This window comes from Bubalus kerabau, chromosome X (assembly GCF_029407905.1).
Source record: "Bubalus kerabau isolate K-KA32 ecotype Philippines breed swamp buffalo chromosome X, PCC_UOA_SB_1v2, whole genome shotgun sequence".
In the NCBI taxonomy this organism is placed as follows: domain Eukaryota; kingdom Metazoa; phylum Chordata; class Mammalia; order Artiodactyla; family Bovidae; genus Bubalus; species Bubalus kerabau.
In genome coordinates, this window is record NC_073647.1 from 128,402,597 (window position 1) to 128,420,305 (window position 17,709).

Below are 17,709 nucleotides of genomic sequence, written 5' to 3' on the forward strand. Positions count from 1 at the left end.
TTATATTTGGGTACCTCTGGGCCTAAGGAAGAGTATTACTCCCTGCTGATACTATACAGTTCAGATGAAGCTATGCCAAGGGTTAGATATCTTCCATGGACTGCTCCTTTTTACTATTATCTCGGCTCTCCTCAGGCACTGAAAGAGTGTTGGGATTATTTGAGATCTGTAATTTCTTTCTTTACCAAATATCCTCATTAATAATTTGAAGCAACATAACAAATTGCTGGCCACTAGTCTCTATTCTTTCATACCTTCCTTAAGGGAAACATTTATGAAGTAAACAGGATTATTGGCTTGTGACTTTTTTATATGTAAAGGACTGAGCTGGGCTTACTCCACTTGAATGAAGAAAGAGAGTTTGTGTTTACCTGTTGCTGCAAAATAACCCCGAAACTCTATGCCTTAAAAGAGCAACAATCATTTATTATCTCTCACAGATTCTCTAAGTCAGGAAATCACTAGTGACTCGATTGAGTGGTTCTGTTTTGGGATTTCCCATGAGATTGCAGACAGTAGGCACCTGGGGCTACGGGCATGTGAAAGCTTGACTGGGGCTGGGGGGTCACTCTCTGGTAGGCTCACCCATGTCATCTGTGAGGTGGTGCTGTCTAGCTGGTTCTTCTCTCTATGAACTTCTCCGTGGGACTGCTTGAGTGTCCCTGTAACTTAGCCTCAGAATTCATACTGTTCCTTCTCTAGGAAATTATTTGTCACAGATCAGCCCTGATGCAGTGAAGTGGAGGAAGGAGAGACTCCAAAAATCATAAATATCAGGAGGTGAGGATCATTGGGGGTTTCCCACATGGCACTAGTGGAAAAGAACCAGCCTGCCAATGCAGGAGATGTAAAGAGACATGGGTTTGATCCCTGAGTTGGAAAGATCCCCTATTGGAGGGCATGGCAACCCACTCCAGTATTCTTGCCTGGAGCATCCCCATGGACAGAGGACCTTAGTGGACTACAGTCCATGGGGTCACACAGAGTCAGACAGGACTGAAGCAATTTAGCACACATACACAAGGATCATTGGGGAGCACTTTGGAGCTGCCCACCGTAGGATTTTTTTTTAAGCCTTAGAATGAAAGTTTTATGAAACATGATCACATGTTGCTTTGACCATCTCAATCAGACACCCCAACAAATGTCCAAGCTCCCCTTCCCCTGAAAATGGCAGACCACCAATGTGTGCCCTTGATCCTCCCTGTACACACTTAAAGGAAAGAGAACCCATGAAGACTTTTCTATAGCTGCTGGACATGGTGGTAATTATGTCAAGTCCACCCAGCCTAGCTCCATGTGGGGATTATGGGATTTGGAAAGAAAGCTCTCGAGCTTTGGAAGCCTACCTGGGCAGTGGATAATGACAAGGATTATGACAGTGATGATTATTTCTTTTATGTTTGTGAGACAAATACCTAAGAATGGCTCTCCTTAATTTCATTCTAAGAGTAATGTGGTGCTGAAAGCAGTGGATCTAAGACGGGCAAATGTGGTTTAAATCTTGCCCCCACTCACCATTAAAGATCCTTGGCGGCTTACATAGTCTCTCTCTGATGCTTTGCTTTTTCATCTATAAAACTGGGCTCTGATGCCTTCTGTACCAGATTGCTCTCAGGATTAAGTGACGTGACATCGAGAAAAGCCCTTCTCAAATGGCAAATCACTACAAAAATAACATTGTCTTGATCATCTTGGATTGCTGTGACAAAATACTATAGACCCTGTAAGTGAAATAATAGACATTTATTTCTCGCAGTTCTGGAGGCTGAGAAGTCCAAAATGAAAGTGCCTGCAGATTCAGTTCCTAGTGAGAACCCCTTCCTAACTCACAGAGGGCCAGTTCGCAGAGAGCAGAATGCCAATCCCATCGTGAGGACCCACCCTCATGACCTCATCTAAACTTCATTGCTTCCCAAAGACCCCATCACCACATACCATCACATGGAGCATTAAGGCCTCAGCATGTGAAAATTGGAAGGACACAAACATTCAGTCCATCACATTCCGCTATCTTCCTCCTTGACAGTTCCACTAGGTCTGCAAGGTGTCAACAGTTACAGGGCCCTGCTGGAAAGGTAAGCGTTTTCTACATCTAGAAAACAGGTACATGAAGATTGAGAATAGTTCTTCTGTCTATACACAGAAACTTTACTACGTGTTCAAAAAGTTTTCCTTCAGAGAGTGTTGATTCTCTTAAATTCCAGTCTAAGGCCTTGGGGAAAAAAAAATAGGTTCTACATCAAGACTTTCTGAATGAAATGATTTATAGTATTTTATTCAGTATTAAGATAAAGAAAAACTATTTATGAAGGGCATTCTATTTTTATGGTTTCCAACTACTGCACAGTCTAGTTTATTGCCAACTGTAAATATTCTGACTCTGGGTAACAGAAGTCAATCCACTGAGAGTCCCCTGTGAAGTCTACAGGGCACTGATAGAACAGTAAACCTGGCTGTTGCAATCAGACTTTTCTCTCCAGTAAAGGAGCCTTAGAATTGTTGCCTTGAGCCACAACTAGCTTGCAGAACAGTAAATAGAATTGGTGGAGGGAAGGAAAGGCAGAGAGTCATATACCAGCCTGATTTCATTTGTTATCAGAAAAATGTGTAATAAACAAGAGAATGTTTGAAAAGATAAAATTGGGTCTCAAATGTACAGAATAAGAATGAGAAGAAAGCACCTCGCTCCATAATTAAACAGAAAACCGTGCCATGAATTGATAAAATGCAGTCATCCTGAAAATGTGAACATCAAGTGTAATTGTGCAGAAAGATAAGGTCATATGAACAACATAAGAATATATAGGCTCATGTTGGCCTGTTGAAACAATGGTACTTTACTGACTCCTCCTGAGAGATTTTGTGGAGTCTGAGCTGTTGTAGGGACCACTGAAAGGGAAAGCCACAATCCTATTGGGCTGTAAAAGGGACGGATTTTCTTGATGATTGATATTACTTGGAAATTGCTCAGAGTTTTAGAGTATCAGGTCATGTGTCTCTCAGTGTTGGGCACCAGGCCAAACATACTTTGTGGCACATAGCAATAAATCGAATGGGAGTATATATATATATATATGCTGCTGCTGCTAAGTTGCTTCAGTCGTGTCCGACTCTGTGCGACCCCATAGATGGAAGCCCACCAGGCTGCCCCATCCCTGGGATTCTCCGGGCAAGAACACTGGAGTGGGTTGCCATTTCCTTCTCCAATGCATGAAAGTGAAAAGTGAAAGGGAAGTCGCTCAGTTGTGTCCGACTCTTAGCGACCCCATGGACTACAGCCTACCAGGCTCCTCCATCCATGGGATTTTCCAGGCAAGAGTACTGGAGTGGGGTGCCATTGCCTTCTCCGATATATACATATATATATATATATATATATATATATATATACACACACACACACATATATATATATATATATTTTTTTTTTTCTTAGCATTTGGCAGAGCACCCAAAATGTCAAGGTTTCCCTCTCAGGAGTTTTGATAACTGGAAACACATCCCAGAGAACTCCAGAATATATGAAACATTTGAGACGTTCAATTCAGTTCAGTTCAGTTCAGTCACTCAGTCGTGTCCGACTCTTTGCAACTCCATGAATTGCAGCACGCCAGGCCTCCCTGTCCATCACCAACTCCGGAGTTCTCTCAAACTCACATCTATCGAGTTGGTGATGCCATCCAGCCATCTCATCCTCTGTTGTCCCCTTCTCCTCCTGCCCCTAATCCCTCCCAGCATCAGAGTCTTTTCCAATGAGTCAACTATTCGCATGAGGTGGCAAAGTTTGAGACGTTAGAGCTGTTAAAATGTTTACTTATTTATTTGGCAAAATCAGATTTTATTCAAATCTGAAAATATCTCATAAATAATAATAATATTTTAGATCAGTGTTACGTTTTATATGAACTGGACCAAGAATTCTGTTGCATGTGTGAGTTGATTTGATTTCCACAGTATCACCTAAAGCTGATACAGTTATTCCTCAGTTTCTGTGGGGGGTGGTTCCAGGAGACTCGGTGAATACCCAAGTCTACAGCTGCTCAAGTCCCTTATATAAAATACTGAAGAACAGTGAGTACAGCTGGCCCTCTGGCCACAGATATAGAGGACCAACTGTATTGTCCTCATTAAATGAATGAAGATATCAAGGGTGATAGCTATTAATACCTTGTTCAAGGTCACCACACAGATAGCAAATGGTAGAGTCACGATTTTACCCAAGTCTTTTGATTCTAAAAAGGATATTAGGTGGATGTTCTTTCCCCAAACCAATGCCAAAGGGAGACAACATTTGAGATTCAGTTATTGAAAGTTTGTAAGTGTATATGTGAAATACATAAATGTATATAGGTACACATTTATATACCTAATTATATTCTTATATATTCATGTATATAGATTTATATGAAAATTTTATATGTAATACTGATGTATATTTATATATTTTTTAGCTTGTGATAGATTATTTCAATAAAGTTAAATTATACCAGGTATTTACTGAATCATGAGACTTAAAGATCCCTAAGGGGATTCATTCTTAACCTTAAGGAAAGTCACCTTTAAAACTTCTCAGATAAGGAGCCAACATATGTTAAAAAACAAAACAAAAAGGTTTCCAGCAAGAGATTCTGTTCCTCTATTTCACTGATAGTTCGGAGATGGAAGTGCACCAGGGAGCAGGTCTCTTTCTCACATAGTCACATTTGTAAGTTACTAAATGCCAGAGATTAGGAGTTCTAAGCAGCATCATGTCTCTCTGTGTGTCCCTAAGTGTGTGCGTGCATGTGAGCATGCTCAGTTGTGTCTGACTCTTTGTAACCTCATGGACTGTAAGTAGCCAGTCAGCCTCCCCTGTCCATGAAATTCTCCAGGCAAGAATATTGGAGTGGGTTGCCATTACTCCTCCGGGGGATCTTCCCAACCCAGGGATCAAACCTGCATCTCCTGAGTCTCCTACATTGGCTGATAGATTCTCTACCAATGCACCACCTGGGAATCCCATCTTCTGCCTAGTATGTTTTATCTCCTTGACTGAACTGTAAGCTTCAAAGTGTGACTCCTTTATGTTTGAATTCCTGTAATTCTAGCGTTTTATTCTGAGAATAACAAGCACACCATAAGTACTTCCTAATTGAATGAACTGTCTCACAGGGTAACTGGCAAATAGTGGAAAGCTACAAGCTGCCATGAGTCACCATTAGATAGAATTAGCCTGAAGAGAGTAATAAAATGCCCTGCTTAAGAAACAAACAAAAAGCAAGCAAAACCCATGGCAGACACACCCAGACTTTGGAATGATGAGTGGCTTTTCAATTGTAAGAGATTGAGAGTCTTTTTAGTACCATCTCTTAGAAACAGAAAAGATTTTAAAAGCACCCTGGTCTGATTCCTATCCACATACCTCATGCTGTGCTGTGCTAAATCCTGTCCGACTCTTTGCAACCTCATGGACTGTAGCCTGCCAGGCTCCTCTGTCCATTGTATTCTCCAGGCAAGAATACTGGAGTGGGTTGCCATTTCCTTCTCCAGGGTATCTTCCCAACCCAGAGATCGAATTCAGGTCTCCCGCATTACAGGTGAATTCTGTACCATCTGAGCCACCAGGGAAGCCCCCACATACCTCAGCCTTGCAGAAAATATACTGGGATGTGTAAGATGTTCTCCAGTTCACTTATGGTGGCTTGGCTGATTTGAGCAAAATGAGAATGCCATGTAAAAAGAGAGTTCTTTCTAAATCTTTAGAACCCTCAGTACCTGCCACCACCACCCCAAGCTTGAAAGTGGAAATTTGGATTCAGATTCTTGGTATCTTTTCTACTTTAATGAAAATGTCATTTTCCTTTTTATCATGATATGTGTTTAAAGGGTTCAAAGAGCTCAACTCAGGAAGTCAGGATACAACTTAAGACAAAATAAGAATGTGGATTTGTGTTATATAAAGAAAACAGTGTATGACTAAGTAACTGTTGTCCCCAGGGGAAGTAGAATAAATATCAGCTTGGGGCAGCCAGCAAGATGTGCTGTGGCCATTAAAAACATTACATCCCTTGGCTTTACACTTCATTAGGTAGGTAATGAGTTGTACATATTTTAAGACTTAAAACAACCAGACTGACCATGATAGTTTGCATCAGTTAGTACCAGAATCTGGGATAGGCACTTGGGAGATGGTTTATTTTAACAGTACTAATCATATTTCATTTATGTTTTGATGAAATGGTATCATTTCATTATTTTTACATCCTAGTTCTAAATATATATATATATACACTAGCAAGTTGCATGGCCATTCAAAACAGGTTAACTTTATATATATTTCTGAACTAGAGATTATATAATAGGTCTTTATCAGGAATATAGGAGCCAGATTCCTAATTCAAAATTCCATCCTCTAAAGTCACTGGCATATACAACTGTCTAGTTCAGATAAAAATTGTTGACTATATAGGGAAAGAAAAGTAATTTTCCTTCCGCCCTTCTAGGTTCTTAGCTGAGACACCTGCCATAATAAAAGATAAACAGGAGAAAAACAGAAGTTTAATAACATGAATACCCAAGAAAATTGAGTAATTCCCTGAAATGGCCCAAGCCACTACCTTTAATATTCAGCTAAAGACAAAAGAAGATATTGGTGGTGGGAGGGAAGCCAGTTATGGAGGCTGCCAGGAAAAGCACAGTGAACAAGTGTAAGGTTGTTCTGCAGATTTAAATCCATGTCTTCTCCTTTGATGAGAGTTTCTAGAGATTTTTTTTTAATTTTTTAAAAATTTATTTTATTGAGGTATAGTTGATTTACAGTGTTAATTTCTGCTGTACAGCAAAATGATTCCTTTATACATATGTATATATACACATTCTTTTACAGATTCTTTTCCATTACGTTTATCACAGGATATTGAATATAGTTCCCTGGGCTATACCACAGGACCTTGTTGTTTATTCATCATATATATGAGTTTACATCTGCTAACCCCAAACTCCCACTCCATCCTTCCCTCATCTGCCTTCCCCTTGGCAGCCAGAAGTCTGTTCTCCATGTCTGTAATTCTGTCAAATACAGCATTTCTTAAAGACAGTTTACTGACAACAACTATACTGTTGTAATTATTGTTGTTGTTGTTCTGTAGTTGCTAAGTCATGTCTAACTCATCTATGACCACCTAGACTGTAGCCCGCCAGGCTCTTCTGTCCATGGAATTCTCCAGGCAAGAATACTGGAGTGGGTATTCCTTCTCCAGAGTTTCTAAAGATTTAAAGTCATTCTTCTTTTCCTGGTACAAAGAGGGAGACACCCTTACAAATGAAGATTTCCATTATAAATGTAAATGTCTCTTACAAAAGGATAACTTCTCCTCAGTTTTTAGAGCTTGTCCCATGTCTGCTTTTTCTTAAAAAGAATCAGACTGAAATACTCCTTATACAAAAGAGCTATATTTTGGGGTGACAAATTCTGCTCCCCTTCAGTGCTTACTAATTAAATTCACCTTCAAGCTTTTAGAAAGAAATTAGATACAGATTGACTCTCTTTTAAAAGAAAAAGAACTGATGAGACTGGTGACTTTCTTTTATAAATGTGTAAATCTGAAAATATTTTATAAGGACCTAATATATACAAATAAATCAGTTTGGGTTGAAAGATTATTTTATTCATTTCCCAAAAGCTGAATTATATTTTAAACTTGACCTAATATTTTTACTTAAGAGTGTGAATTAATATTAAAATTACATGAAGGGCAAATATAGGCTTAAAATAATGAAATTTTCATTCACACATTTGTATATCAAATGTTGATTATGTACTTACAGTGCTTAAGGTTTCAGACTAGAAATTATACGGTATTCCAAGAAAGCAATAATACGCTCTCCTAAATTAAGGTGTCTGTTACTAAACAGAAATAAATTTATTGTAGTATTAGTTAAGATTTATATATGCCACAGAAGAAATAGAAACAATATTTTTATAAATATATGGGTTTATGATTTTTTTATTTCCCCATTGTTAAAAAACAAATATTTGAAGATCTGATTGACTTTACTAGGTAGTTCAAATGGGGAAGCATTTCATTTAGTAACTAAAAGAGCACTCAAAGGAAATGTTCAAAATGAAAGGTATTTATAGGAAGGGTGAGGCAAGGAAGCAATTAAGAGAAAAAAAGAAAGGCTTAGTTTGGGGCCAGGACACATTTTTTAGGGGGAGGGGAACTGCAGGAGTTTTGTCATGCAAATTGCTCTTGTTCCTCTGGGAGATGGAGAGGGCTCACAAGACAGGTTACTTCCTCGATGATGACCAGAAAATTCCAGACTATTTGATTAAGGTTACATTTCCGGTGAAGGTTGAAATTGGAATGAGTTTAGGTATTAAATCTAAGTTGGATATCATGGACCTCAGCACAAGTGATGCCATTATGGGCCTATAGTTTTTCTCTTTAACAATCCCCCTTTTGATCACACTCTCACCTAACAGAGATGTAATCAAAATGTAAGGCATTAGCTTCACTCTCAACTACAGCTCTGAAGCTTTGTTGATCTTTGGCCTGGTACCTATAGATCATGACTTTTTTTGCTGAACGCTGGTGATACTCATAGGCCAGAACTTGAGTCACAATTTTTAACTTGGTCATTCTCTTCACTTATTTTCTGATGTTCTGGTTTTCAGTTCAGTCCAGTTCAGTTCAGTCACTCAGTCGTGTTCAACTCTTTGCGACCCCATGGACTGCAGCACACCAGGCCTCCCTGTCCATCACCAACTCCTGGAGTTTACCCAAACTCATCTCCATTGAGTCGGTGATACCATCCAATCATCTCACCCTCTGTCTTCCCCTTTTCCTCCCGCCTTCAGTCTTTCCCAGCATCAGGGTCTTTCCAGTGAGTCAGCTCTTCACATCAGGTGGCCAAAGTACTGGAGATTCAGCATCAGCATCAGTCCTTCCAATGAATATTCAGGACTGATTTCCTTTAGGATGGACTGGTTGGATCTCCTTGCAGTCCAAGGGATGCTCAAGAATCTTCTCCAACACCACAGTTCGAAAGCATCAATTCTTCAGTGCTCAGCTTTCTTTATAGTTCAACTCTCACATCCATACATGACTACTGGAAAAACCATAGCCTTGACTAGATAGACCTTTGTTGGCGAAGTAATGTCTCTGTTTTTTAATATTCTATCTCAGTTGGTCATAGCTTTTCTTACAAGGACCAAGCATCTTTTAATTTCATGGCTGCAATCACCATCTGCAGTGATTTTGGAGCCCAAAACAATAAAGTCTGACACTGTTTCCACTGTTTCCCCATCTATTTCTCATGAAGTGATGGGACCAGATGCCATGATCTTAGTTTTCTGAATATTGAGCTTTAAGCCAACATTTTTACTCTCCTCTTTCACCTTCATCAAGAGGCTTTTTAGTTCCTCTTCACTTTCTGCCATAAGCATGGTGTCATCTGCATATCTGAGGTTACTGATATTTCTCCCGGCAATTTTGATTCCAGCTTGTGCTTCCTCCAGGACAGCATTTCTCATGATGTACTCTGCATATAAGTTAAATAAAGAGGGTGATAATATACAGCCTTGACGTACTCCTTTTCCTATTTGGAACCAGTCTGTTGTTCCATGTCCAGTTCTAACTGTTGCTTCCTGACCTGCATACAGATTTCTCAAGAGGCAGGTCAGGTGGTCTGGTATTCCCATCTCTTTCAGAATGTTCCACAGTTTATTGTGATCCACACAGTCAAAGGCTTTGGCATAGTCAATAAAGCAGAAATAAATGTTTTTCTTGAACTCTCTTGCTTTTTTAATGATTCAACGGATGTTAGCAATTTGATCTCTGGTTCCTCTGCCTTTTCTAAAACCAGCTTCAACATCAGGAAGTTCATGGTTCATGTATTGCTAAAGCCTGGCTTGGAGAATTTTGAGCATTACTTTACTAGCGTGTGAGATGAGTGCAATTGTGTGGCAGTTTCAGCATTCTTTGGCATTGCCTTTCTTTGGGATTGGAATGAAAACTGACCTTTTCCAGTCCTGTAGCCAGTGCTGAGTTTTCCAAATTTGCTGGCATATCAAGTAGCGGGATCTTTTTTCCTGTTGGTCAGCATCTGTGAGCATACATTTAAAACTTTTGAGAGGATACAGTATGCCAGGGGATTATTATGAAATCTACAAGCAGGGTGATTCCCAATGTCTGGAGTGCATTTTGGAGCCCTAGTGCCCAAGACTTAATACAATAAAAGGAAGACCTACCCTCCCCACCCCACATTGAAGGAGTCACTCTTTTAAGTCAAGCGGCTTACTCAGTGATGTTATTTAAGTGGGTTTTAACTTCCTCAGTGATTTCAGTTCAGCATAGCAGGTAGCGTTGGTTACAGCACCACCACATCCTTGCTTAGCTAAAAGAAAATCAAGGGTAATCTTATTATCAGGGCTTCCCAAGTGGCTCAATGGGTAAAGAATCCGCCTGCAATGCAGGAGGCGCAGGTTGGGATGATCCCATGCAGAAGTAAATGGCAACTCACTCCAGTATTCTTGCCTGGGGAATTCCATAGACAGAGGAGCCTGGTGGGCTGTAGTGCATCCTATCGCAAAGATTCAGACAACTGAAGCAACTGAGCACACATCTTATTATCAGAAACAACCTTGGCCAGAGAGTCTAAGGATTTTTGTTGTTCAGCTGGTGTCTTAGCAACAGAATCCACAACATCTCTTAAAAGTTAAGGAAAAACTCCTGGTCATGATGCCAAAAACTCGGCATCTGTGCACCAGTGCAGGATCAAATCTCAGAGACAGAGTTTTGGGTGATGTAGAAAAGAATAACTTTATTGCTTTGCCAGGCAAAGGGGGACACAGCAGGCTCCTACCCTTAAAATTATGTGTCCCAATCCTGGGCATATTTGGTGAGGACTTTTATAGCTGTGGTCAAGTGCTGGGTTGCTGATAAGGATCAGAGTATGTACAGGACTGCATTCCCTTAATCTGACCTCAGACATTCTCCTAATGAGTTTCTGTGGTTCTTGAGGTTATCAAACTGTGACCTTCTCTCTGGAGTGAAGAATGGTTCATCAAGTTCTTAACATCTTTTATCTGTTGGGAGTTTTAGTTCTGCAGCAGAACTCAAACGTAATGTTGTGTATATCTCTGGAGGAGGAACCAAGACCCTTCCCCAAAGCGGCACTGTTGTTTCTTGGCTGCTTTTCCATTGTCTCCACATCCCCTCCCTTTCCTGATTAACAACTCTTTGAACCTGCCCTTTGGAACTCAGGGAAGGAACAAGGCTGAAGCCTATTCACTGCAAAGAAGAAATGGGGGACAGAGGAAAGTTTCTGCATCCAGGAACCCCATAGGGCCGTGCTCGATTTCAGTCATATTCTCATCTCTGTTAAATCCTAACCAGGAAAGTAGCTCGGCAATAGAAATAGTTCTTGAATCATGAAGGCCTCTTGGTAGGTCGTGTTTAGAATAGTTAGGAGTGCTGTTAGATAACCTAGCAGGCATAGCTCAGCTGTGTGCTAACCTAGGCATTAATGAAAGTGAAAGTGCAAGTCAAGTCTCTCAGTCATGTCTGACTCTGCGACCCCATGGACTATACAGTCTATGGAATTCTCCAGGCCAGAATACTGGAGTGGGTAGCCTTTCCCTTCTCCAGGGGATCTTCCCAATGCAGGGATCGAACCCAGGTCTCCTGCATTGCAGGCAGATTCTTTACCAGCTGAGCCACAAGGGAAGCCCAAGAATACTGGAGTGGGTAGCCTATCCCTTCTCCAGCGGATCTTCCTGACCCAGGAATCAAACTGGGGTCTCTTGCATTGCAGGCGGATTCTTTACCAACTGAGCTATCAGGGAAGCATTCATAGGCCCAAAGAAAACGATAAACATCACAGACAAAGACCCGAAGGGCACAATCCATTCCTGTTAAAGAGTATTGTTAATGGATATATTCAAGAGTATATATGTTATATTTACCTGTTCAAGGCAGGGGTAATTCAGGTTTTTAGAGCATGTGAGAAGAGAATTTCTTAGTCTGAAAGAAAGAATCATCCTAAACTCCAGAATTTTCCCCCCTTAGTAATGGCCTGGGAGATACAGATGAGGGTGTTATATTTCCAGGCCAATTCTAGAGTGAAGGAAAATAAAAAGAAAGGGTTTCATGTTTAGGTAACTTGAGAAGTCTTGGGCAGAAGCAGTGGACAAGGATGTCCACTACTACTACTACTTCTCCATTGATTTTCTTCAAAGGTCTTCAGCATTTGTACACACCAGATGTCAGGTGGAGTCCTCCTTAACTGTGAGATGTGTACCTGAGGCTCAGTACCTTCTAGTTGTTCAGCATGTCAGTGATCAGGAAGTAGTTGATAGAGTCCTTTCCAGCAGGGCTCTGTGTGTCTGTGTATGCTCACTGACTCTCTGAGATCCCATGGACCATAGCCTGCCAGGCATCTCTGTCCATGGGATTTCTTGGGCAAGAATACTGGAGTGGATTGCCATTTCATTCTCCAGGGGAACTTCCTGACCCAGGGATTGAACCCACATCTCCTGTGTTTCCTGCATTGCAGGCAGATTTTTTACCTGCTGAGCCACTGGGGAAGCCCATATAATGTTGCCTTTATTCTTAGTTATTTCAAATCAGAAGGGTGGGAGAAAATGGAAATGTTAGTTTGGTGAGTCATAGCCAGATATTTGAGGAAACAAAAAGAATTCAGGATCCAGTCCAGTTTACTGATGTACAACAAAAACTCAAATACAATTAGGAGGACTAGAATCTACTATCTACACAGGTGCAAACAACTTTCTTCACTACAGTTATCCCATTATTTTACCAAAGATAATCACAGTAAAACTAATTAGTTTGTATTTAACTTGGCCTGCTTATTTATATGAATACAGCAAGAATAATGATTGACCATATACATTCCTTTTAAAGGAGTGCTTTGCTGAAGTCTTATAAGCAAGATACCAGGTCGATTTTTCTACGCAGCTCCTCAAGATGATTCGGTCATATCTGAGTCTATGTGTCTCTCACATATGACATTCCAGTCAAAGCCTGGGTAATATAGCCCATATTTCTAGTTGTGTCTTGTCACAAAAAGAACAAATTCTTTTTCAACTTATGCAAATAAATGTATTGTCATGAAAATAAGTATACTCACAGAGTTTCTGAATTCTGGGGTAATCAGGTAGGAAGAAAAACTTGATACCTCACCTTTGTTCATGAAGGTACACTTTACCAAATTACAGTAAATCATAGATAACTTAAGTGAAAAGCTACCTTTAAATCTGGAGAAACAAAACATTTGAGCATCCTTTTCAGTTCATGTAGCTCCATGTTATTAATACATGTTCTTCTTGGGTCCAGTTTATTCCATCAGTTCTCGTGACCTTGCCTGATGATTTAGGGTGATACAGCCAGTGATAACTCCAAGAAGTTTACAGGGGTTCCATTAAGGCTTATATGATTTGCCCAATGAAGTGGGTGTCTTGATCACTGGAAATTATGAAAGATGTACCTCAAGTGAGAAACACTTTTTCTAACAATTTCTTTGCTTATGTGATTGAAGGCATAAGCCTTGCAATGGAGGAAAGCTTCAGCCCATCCAGAAGACATACATACAATAATGAGAATGTATTGATAACTCCTTACTAAGTGGCAGTTGAATGAGGTCCAACTGCAGGTGTTCAAAGGGTCAAGAGGTAGGAGGTCTGAGGACAGAAAAATAGTTTTTCTTAAATGTACTGTGGAAGGTGCAGGAATGCAAACACCAAATTTAGGACTGCCAGGATGCTAGGAAAAGCAAAATGGCCATCTTGGGTTTCCCATAGCCCTGACTGTTTAACTTACAGCCATTATTTTCCCATCTTAATTTCTCTGATTCTGGAGGAGACTGTTTCCATGTTACAAAAATCTGGTAATGAGGGGTCATTTTTTTTGCAGAAGCAGAATGGACTTCACCCAATTGTGCCACAGTCTTTGTAATTCTGTTCCCACTACTTTTGCATGAAGGTCAAGTAAGGCATTTCCCTGATACTCAGGTTCAGTCATTAGTATGAGCCTCAACTTTGGTGGCAGACAGTGTTTTTCTGTGTGTGTGTGTTTATCAGAACTTACCAGACTTCCAGGAATTTCACCCAACTTCTGGAATACTTATAACACATACCTGTACAGTCACAATATAAGAAAGGCTTAATGTTACTTCTTGTTTGACAGTGCTTCCAATGGAATTTAACTTATCAAATAAGTCTGATTAGTTTAACTAATCTTTTGGAATGTTCCAAGGGTCTTCTGGAAAAATCTCAAGTTTCTTCCAGGTCAAAAACACATTATTTTTAGAATTTAATTTTGAGAAATTAGTCAAAGTTGTCAAAAGATTTGGACACCTGACTTAGGATCACAGATTAATATGAATAGGATCACAGATTAATATGAAACAGTGCTTAGCTCTCTATTTAGAAGAAAAAAAAAATTAAGTTCTAGTTTAATGATAAGTACAGTATTGATATTAAAGCTTAATGTTAAGCCCTTAGAATAACAATTTAATATTTGCTAGCCTGATTACACAAGGAAAGTTCTCCTTTCTCTCTTCAGCCTTTTGTAGTCTTTTAGTTTGTCCTTCAAAACCAGATGTTCTAGTTTATACTCAATTACTGTCATTTCCCTTAACAAAAATGTGTCCTTATTCCTCATATGTTTTCTTAGCAAAAAATACATCCTACTTTTCTTACATATAAAGATATTTCTTTTTTTAATTGGCTTTAACTACATTAGAATTCTTAACTCTTAGAAACATTAATTTCTAGGAAACATTTAGAAAATAAACAAGTGTGGACTATCTCTTACACTAGTATTCTTTAGATTGACAGAATTATAAGTACTCTTTATAATTTCTAGAAGTGTGCTTTCTCATTGCAATTTCTTAGCATGGAACAAGACATGTTTAGAACCAAATTTATCTTTTGTTTCTCTGTAATTAGAAGCCAAAGTAGATGAACCTATGTTCATTGTTTCAGTATGTTTTCTCCTATTTGGAAGTACTCTAAATATCCATTGATTTCCCATCATTTAACTTAGCAAAATCTAAGATTTCAAGTTGCCGGAAAGATCTAGGAAACTGTTTTTAAGTATTTATACCATAAAATATAATTGTTGCTTAAAAGTTTACCTATAAACCCTTATGGGACTTCCCAGGTGGCTCAGTGGTAAAGAATCTGCCTGCCAAGCAGGAGACGCAGGTTCAATCCCTGTATGGAGAAGATTCCTTGGAGAAGGAAATGGCAACCCACTTCAGTATTCTTTCCTGGGAATTCCTATAGACAGAGGAGCTTGGCAGGCTACAGTCCATGGGGTCGCAAAGAGTTGTACACAACTTAGTGACTAAACAACAACAAATAAACTCTTATTCCAATTATATTTAAGTCATTTTCTCCCAACAAATAGATTTAGGTTACTTATGAAAACTCGGAAGTACTAGAAGCTGATTAGCATGGCTCTGAGAAAAGCCTTCTGAGATTCCCATTAGTAACTGGCTTTTATTTAATATCCACCTGAGGCCTCCCACCAGACCTGGTCCAGTTTTCAAATCAGACCTAGTCTAAACTCACACCCAGTCCAGTTTTCAAATCAGACCTAGTCCAGCTCCAGCAGTAACCACCAACAGTTTCTATGGAACTTTGGACTGGGGGAAAGGATTGAATGAACAGACCACAAAGAATGGGAACTGGGGACTGATTGCATACAAATGGAGACTCGCAGCTGCCACCATCCATGCCCAGTGCAGAATCTGGGAAACGATTCCAAATGAACAAGGAATGGCAGATTAAGCCATCAGCACTCCCTAGCATTGAATCCAGGGGCAGAGGTAAGGGCTGGCATTTTCCCCTGGGGAATTTCAGTCTGAAAGACTAGGGGCTTGGTTCCAGGCAGAGTCCTTTGCCAGCTCAGTTGAGCCTTTAAAATAATCATCTGCCAGTTCAGGCTGACCTGCCCAGTGAAGGAAAAAGTCAATTAGATCCAGAGCTCAAATGCAGGAAGATCAGAGTTCAACCAAGAGGAACTCACTAATGGCCCTCAGAAATGGAAAGAGTGAACTCACAAGGGTTTGTAGGGTACCATACCTGTGTTTCTCATTGTCTCTGAATACCTGTGAGGTTCACTTCAGATCTCATCGCCACCACTAATCTATTAAAAAAAAATTCAACCTATTGCACTTGAAGATAAAATTGGCTTTTTAGGTGATGGATGAATCAGGCAGCATCCCATCTAGCAACAAGAATGGAACTCCAAGGGGTTGTACAAAATGGAAATTATTTACAGAAAGAGATGGGCAAGGGAGCAATTAGCAAAGGAAAGGATTAGTTTTAAGCCAGGACATCATCCTTTTTTTGAGGGGGTGTAGGGAAGGCACAAGTTTTATCATGCAGATTACCTTTTCTTCCAGCAGATTATCTCATTGGTAATGACTCAAAAATTATAGATTGGTTGATTAAGATTGTATTTCTGGTAAAGGTTGAAACTGCAGTTAGGTATTAAATCTAGGTTTGGCATCATGGGCTTTAGTGCAAGTGACACCATTTTGGACCTGTGTTTTTTCTGTTTCAAACTACTTATACTTCTGTACATCCATGAGTTTATTTATTACTTCATTTAATAATTAGTTCCTGGCCATTGGGGGAGAGAGATTTATAAAAGTGAATAAAATATGAATGCTTTTGTAAAAGGGTTGGTAATATAGGGGGATATAGATGTGTACAGACAATAACATCGATGAGAAAACAAAGCATAAAAGCAAGTCACAAGTAAAATAAAATAGAAATGCAAAGGAGAAAGAGACTTGGCTGCAAAAGAGTACAGACTGTTTTGTTTTTTTTTATTAATTTATCATAGATTTCCTAAAACCAGTGCTTGGCACAGAGTAAGTTGTTTTGTTGGTGGGATGGTGGGGTGATGGTCAGTGGGGCAGCAAATAATGCTCAGGAACAGAGATTGACTTTGCCAGTAGTCAATTTGACATAGGTTTACTGTGGACATTTTACAAGCCTCTAGCCTGGAGGGTAATCTCTCTTAATAAGCCTATAAAGAAACAACATACTCCAAACAAATGAGGGATCAGTTACACTGTTGTTCCAGGCAAGAGGAGATAAAGGAGTAAAGTCCAAATCTAGTGAAGGTGTACCCTTTCTATGAGGTTTTGGTTGTTTCTCAGGAGAGATGGCTTTGCCAACTGAGAGCTGACATCCAGCTGCCAGTGAAAAACTAAGGGGTAGATTTGCCGTGAGACCAAATCTCTCAGATGTTTCTCACAAATTCTCAGTATTTATGGTCTAAATGCCCCCTTACTATAGTGGCTTCTCCACATGTTCTTATCAATAAGTCCACTGCGAGGACCCTCAGTAGCTGAGGTCATGACATCCTGATGCAGCTTATTACTTCATTTTTATATCAAACCAACTTTACTCCTAAAGATAAGTTTTTGCTTGTCTTTGGACAAAAGTGGATTAACACTATTTCTGTTAAATCATAAGTAAGTGGATCTGAAGTCTTATCAAGTCAGTGCACAGCAGTAGGTGCCGGTGATACGTTGCCTGTGTACTGAAGTCACAGTGCAACAGTGGAAGAGGTTCCATGGAAGAGGTGATTCTGGAGTGGGGGCTTAAAGCTGAGAGAAATATACATTTCAAGTGGAAGATAGATTAAAAGCATGGAATTAGAGACCTTAAGAACTAGAAGAGAC

The 17,709-nt window shown here is 39.7% G+C and overlaps 1 protein-coding gene across 6 annotated transcripts in view; it reads left to right on the plus strand.

Moving 5' to 3' along the window:
• The window catches only part of DMD (dystrophin), a 2,389,494-nt gene that overhangs the window by 1,748,260 nt on the left and 623,525 nt on the right, over positions 1 to 17,709 (plus strand). The window lies entirely within an intron of this gene.